Source organism: Rattus norvegicus, chromosome 14 (genome assembly GCF_036323735.1).
Source record: "Rattus norvegicus strain BN/NHsdMcwi chromosome 14, GRCr8, whole genome shotgun sequence".
NCBI classification, from domain to species: Eukaryota; Metazoa; Chordata; class Mammalia; order Rodentia; family Muridae; genus Rattus; species Rattus norvegicus.
This window is the reverse complement of record NC_086032.1, coordinates 76,767,428-76,773,427: the sequence shown is the minus strand read 5'-3', so window position 1 is coordinate 76,773,427 and position 6,000 is coordinate 76,767,428. Positions and strand designations below refer to the sequence as shown.

General features: G+C 47.1%; 1 long non-coding RNA gene across 1 annotated transcript; it reads left to right on the top strand.

Moving 5' to 3' along the window:
* The first annotated feature begins 1,270 nt into the window (after nt 1-1,270).
* LOC134481772 (uncharacterized) lies at nt 1,271-2,376 on the top strand. Its single transcript, XR_010057570.1, has 2 exons — nt 1,271-1,414; nt 2,241-2,376. It is a non-coding gene; the product is annotated as an uncharacterized LOC134481772 (long non-coding RNA).
* The last annotated feature ends 3,624 nt before the right edge of the window (nt 2,377-6,000 follow it).

The following is a 6,000-nucleotide window of genomic DNA, read 5'->3' as shown; positions in this document are numbered from 1 at the left end:
AAATAAAGACAGCAAGGAGCTGGGGTTAGCAAAGTGCTGGCCTTGCAAGCACGAGGGGCCAGGTTTCATCCCCAGGACCTATCATTTCTCTCTATGGGTCGGGATTGGGTTTGTTTTCTCTGCCAGTTAAAGAATTCAAAGGCAAGCAAACTCAAGCACAAGTGGTAGCAACAGGAGAAATCTCAGACACCACAGACAGTCAGGTGGTGAAGAAAGGCTTAGAGGTGAGAAGCCACTTACACACACACACACACACACACACACACACACACACACACACACAGCAAGCACACAGAGAAAGACCCTCTGCGGGGAGGAGGGAGTGTTAGAAGCTGAAGCTGAGGGTTTTAAGAGTCTTTGAGGGGTTTTCATCCTCTAAAATAGAGTTGATCAGTTTGAACAAAGACAGAGAGGATGATAGGCCAGTAACTTTAGTGTAAATATGTCCGAGCCTCTGTCTCTGCTCAGGAATATGAGGAAGAAGCTAGCCATCTCTATTTATCTAATCATGGCTCCTGTCCCCACCTGTCTTGCCTGTCAAGGATGTGCCCAACTCCTAGTCCTTCCCCATCACCATGGTAATGAGATACAGAAGCTGAACCTGGTGGTGTAGCTTCTGATCTTAGTGCTGGGGAGGCAGAGAGGCAAATCTCTGAGTTCCAGGTCAGTGAGAGACCCTGTCTCAGATGAAAGAAGGAAGGAAGGAAGGAAGGAAGGAAGGAAGGAAGGAAGGAAAAGAAAGAGGAAAGGAAGGAGTGAGTGGTGACTGATTTACAACACTCAGGTTTGTCCTTTAGCCTCCATATGTGCACACATGCATGGGCACCCAACACATGTGCATGGGCATGTACACATACGACACGAAGCCATAAGGGATCCCTCGCCTGAAGAATGACATTAGTCACATTGCCTCTGCCTAGTCACATCGCCTTAGCCTTTCTCATTAGACAACCTCCAGTCTCACCCAGGCTTCTTAGCCTGCAGATCTCAGCTTCTGCTGTATGGGGTTGAGCCTGACCTTTGTCCGTTTTAGTCACAAAACAGACAGGATTTCTGAGGGAAAGTATGCACTGGGGAAGAGACCCCTATGTTTTCTTAGCAGCGCCAGTGTTGTTCTGCCCTCTTTTGTTATGAGATCCTTGCAAGCTTTAATTTATTCCTTTGATACGAGGGTTTACACAGCCCCTTTGGTGGCTTAAATGGTAATTGCTGAGCAAATACATATGTTTGTGGGAGTTTAAAGGTCAGACATCACTCAGAAGGGCAGGCCTTTGTTGGGCCACAGAGTGGCCATTGTGAGCTGCTCAAATAGCTTACTGCTCCTCTCTACCCTTCCCAGTGCCCTCAGGCTGACTTCTGTCTGAGGCCCCCAGTCACCCACATATTAGATTTCTCCACTGCAGATCAAAGGGAGGTAAGATACAGTTTTAACAGCGTTGCTCTGGGGATTTGCCAGTGAACTTGAATCGGGAGACTAATAGTCCTGTCATGGGACCTCCCCTCTCGGCCTCCTTGCGAGGGGTGATGGTAGGCAGCTGAACCTGAGTCAGCAGTCTCTTGAAGGATTCAGGAAAATGTTAAGGTCATAAGACTTTCACAGGCTCTGTCTCTGTCTCTCTATCTCTCTGTGTCTCTCTGTATCTCTGTCTCTCTCTGTGTCTCTGTTTCTCTCTCTCTCTCTCTGTGTATGTGTGTGTGTGTGTCTCCATGGGAGGAAGCATGTTCATGTGGGTGCACGGTGTGTATGCATGCATGTTTGTGTGCACACAGAGGCCTCACAAGTTCCATAGGAACCATCTGCCTTGTTTTATGAGACAGGGTCTCCCACTGGGGTCTGGGCCTCACGCTGCCAGTAAGGCTAAGCTAATTGGCCAGCAAGCCCTGGCGTCCTCTGCGTCTGTCTCCGCAATGCCAAAATTACCAGTTATCACCACACCCAGCTTCCTTATGTGGATTCTAGGGACTGGATTTGGGTCCTCCTGCTTGTGCCGGAAGTACTTTACTGACAGAGCTATGTACCCAGTGCAGGAAGCTTTATTTTATTAATTTTTAAGGTTAGAACATGGTGGTTTAAATGTCTCCGATGTTCTTAGACACTGAAATACTTGGTCCCTAGTTGGTGACACTATTGGGAAAGTTTAGGAGGTGTGGCCTTGCTGGAAGAAGTGCATCACTAGGGTGGGCTTTCAGAGTTTAAAGACTCTACCCTTTCCATTGTGCTTTCTCTGCTTTTTGTTTAGGGTTTAAGATGTGAGCTCGCAGCTTCCATTCTGAGCCACCATACTTGCCGCTGTCCTAATTCTCCACTGAGATGGTGATGGATTCTAAAGCCTCCAGAAACCTAAGCCCAAAATAAACCCTTTCTTCTGTAAGGAAGTTGCTATAGCCACGGTGTTTTATCACAGCAATAGAAAGGTAAACTAAAGTGGGGCATGGTGGCACACACTTTTAGTTCCAACACACAGGCAGGCTCTAGCGACAGAGGCAGATGGATCTGTGAGTTCGAGGACAGCCAGGGCTATATAGAGAAGCCGTGTCTCAAAAAAATAAAAAACAAAGTGAAACAAAGCAAATGAAAGAAGAAGAAGGAGGAGGAGAAGGAAGAGGAGGAGGAGGAGGAGGAGGAGGGAGACAGAGACGGAGACGGAGACGGAGACGGAGACGGAGACGGAGACGGAGACGGAGACGGAGACGGAGACGGAGACGGAGACGGAGACGGAGACGGAGACGGAGACGGAGACGGAGACGGAGACGGAGAGAGAGAGAAGTAAACTAAGACAGAATCCAAAATTGTTTTTATTTCATTGAGATTCAAGGGTCTTATTACAGGTTTACAGTGCTGTGATGGTAAAGACCTGAGCAACAACTTTTACAAGTAAGGCTTTGTGGGATGAGCTCAGGTTACAGAGGGTCTCAGTCCATCATAGCTGGGAAGCCTGCTAAGCTATTGCTTTCAAAGGCCCTGCCCTAATGATATACTATGCCAAGCAAGCCCTGCCCCACTCCATGTCTCAAGATATTGCGGCCTATTGGAGAGCAAGCACTTCAACCTGCCCTTTGTAGGGAAGACTCTGGGTTTGACCTGTAATAGGGAGAATCAGAATCCAGTTGACTTGTGTGTGTGTGTGTGTGTGTGTGTGTGTGTGTGTGTGTGTGTGTGGTGTGTTCTCCTCCAGTGTCAACTTGGACCACTTGGATTTCCTAAGCTTGGTGGGAGATTCTCTTTTTAAAACACATTTATGTATTCAACCCTTCTGGGGTTTGGTACACATGGAAAGCAGATGTCAAGTGTCTTAGGGAATCATGCACAGATTCTCACCGGTGCAGAAGCAGCCTCGTGTGAGTCTCTGACCAATTCCCTCGGACTTACTGATTCCCACCAGGTTGGAATGAGGATCAATGCTTCCCAGGGCTCCAAGGCCCAGACTGGGCTCCAGAAAAGAAATGCTGTGACTGGTGTTGTTGCTCACCATGTGCTTGAGTGAGAAGGTAGTGACCAGGCTGCCACACACAGTTGACACTTAGCATCTGACACTTAGGGTTCCTTGAGCAATCCAGGAGAACAGGCTTGCATAGAGTTCACACCACAAGTGATATAGAGATGATCCAGAGGGGAAAGAGCTGGTGTAGTGGGTAAAACACTTGCTGTGCAAGCAGGGAGATCTGAGTTCAGTTCCTAGAACCTACATGAAGGCAGAAGGATAAAAATCAACTTCACATAGCTCTCCTATGACCTCCACATACAATAGCATATACATACCCTACACACACACATACACACACACACACCATATGCATTGGAATAATAATAATAATAATAATAATAATAATAATAATAATAATAGCTTTAAAGTTTACAGGAGAATGTGCCCAGACAGTGTGCAAAGATGTTCTTTATTGCATCTGAGATTTAAATGTTTTATTTTTTGAGACAAGTTTCTCTGTGGCCCTGGCTGTCCTGGAACTTGACCAATATGTAGATCGGGCTGGCCTTGAACTCAGAGATTGGCCTGCAGAGTTCTGCCTCCTGAGAGCTGGGATTAGAGTAAAGGCGTGCAGCACCACCTCCTGGCTTGAGACTTGGGAATTCTGATGCCCCAGGAGCCTCATCTTGGCGTTCACGGGCCCTTGGAGTCAGTGCCCAGTGGATCTCAGTTGTATCATGTTTGTGTTTTCCAATCTGACGACGCTAGCCCAGCCTTTCACGGTGCTGCCATGGCGATGATGTTCAGCAAAGAGGCACCCAGCCTTTGCAGCTTTCTTGAAATGCGTGCCCTGAGACACTTTGAGTCCTAAGAGGCAGTGTAGCCTGGCAGCTGGGAGCTCAGGCATGGGTCTTAGCTGTACCTCTCCACCAGCAGAAAGACTGTGGCCTAAGACCTTTGAACTCTGACCTGTGCTGTGCTCAATCAGTACTTAACAACTGAACCCCAAATGAACTGGTCCCTCAGATCAGGGGAGCAAGTGAAACCCTCCACATCTCATGACAACACATGTTGTTTCCTAGTTTCCTCACACGAACAATGAGAACCATAACAGTAGAGACACTGTAGAACTGTGAGGATTCACTATCCCTATCCCATCTCTACTGTTTTCTGCCTCTGCCTCTCTGCACACACAGCAGCTTCAGCCCTTTAATGCTGGTCTTGTCTCTTCCCACTGCACCTTGGAATTGACAATCTGCTATTCCCCGGATGCCTTTCATCATGGGTCAGACTTTACCTTAGTCACGGCTGCTCCCTATCGAGGGAGCCCTTCTGCATGCCCTGGATGAGTGTCAAGAAGTTTTGTTTGCTCGTTTGCTTGTTTGTTTGTTGTATGCTTCTCCCAGGGAGGGTAATGAATCCCATGAAACAGATGAGTATCTGCTGAGAGCTTGGAAACCTTGTCAGGGGTCAATGGCAGGATCTGCACTGATCAGGATTTTTCTCTGTCCCAAATTTTCCCTAGGTCTCCCCATCACAGACCTTGTTTTCATGTGACTTGTTTTGTTTGTTTGTTTGTTTGTTTGTTTGTGGCAGGGTCTCACTATGTAGCCTTGGCTGGCCAGGCGCTCTCTACAGAGACCGGGGTGGCCTCAAACTCACAAAGATCTGCTTACCTCTGCCTCTTGAATGCTGGGATTGATGGTGAATGCCACCATGTCCTACCTGAGTTCTTTTTGTCTGTGGTTTTTTTTTTTTTTTTTTTTTTTTTTTTTTTTTTTTTTTTTGAGCTGGGGACCGAACCCAGGGCCTTGCGCTTGCTAGGCAAGCGCTCTACCACTGAGCTAAATCCCCAACCCCTTTGTCTGTGTTTTAAGAAGACAACCAACCCAGGGGATTTCTGGGTCACATGACCAGAAAGCGCTTTTTATTTTGTTGTTGTTCAGTGGTGACCTGGGGTGCAACTCAGGTCCTTGAACACTTACTTACCCATTCCCTACCACAGTACTTAAGTGGGTGACAGCCATTCAAAAATACGGAGGCATGGGCTGGAGAGATGGCTCAGCGGTTAAGAGCACTGACTGCTCTTCCAGAGGTCCTGAGTTCAATTCCCAGCAACCACATGGTGGCTCACAACCATCTGTAATGGGATCCGATGCCCTCTTCTGGTGTGTCTAAGTACAGTGTAATCATATACATGAAATAAATAAATTAATTAAAAAAATACGGAGGCGTATGTGCATTGAGGGTATGGTTTTATGTGTGTTATATTGTGTGTGCAATGTACTTGTGAGTACATTAGCGTGGGTGTGTGGATATGTGCTTGTAGATGAGCAGACATGAGGAGCTGAGCCTAGAGTTGGGTATTAGGTAGTTTTCCTCAATGGTTCTCCACCTTTATTAACTAATTTAGCTTTTACATTGCATTCTAAAATTACCTTTTCAGTAGTTGTAATCCACGAGAACTGTCCGTGCCTGTTCTGTTTAATGTTGTCCACCTTTGTATTGTGAGGCAGGGCTGCTCACTGAAGTGGAAGCTCAAAGCACTCGTCAGCTTACACACATACCTGTCCCT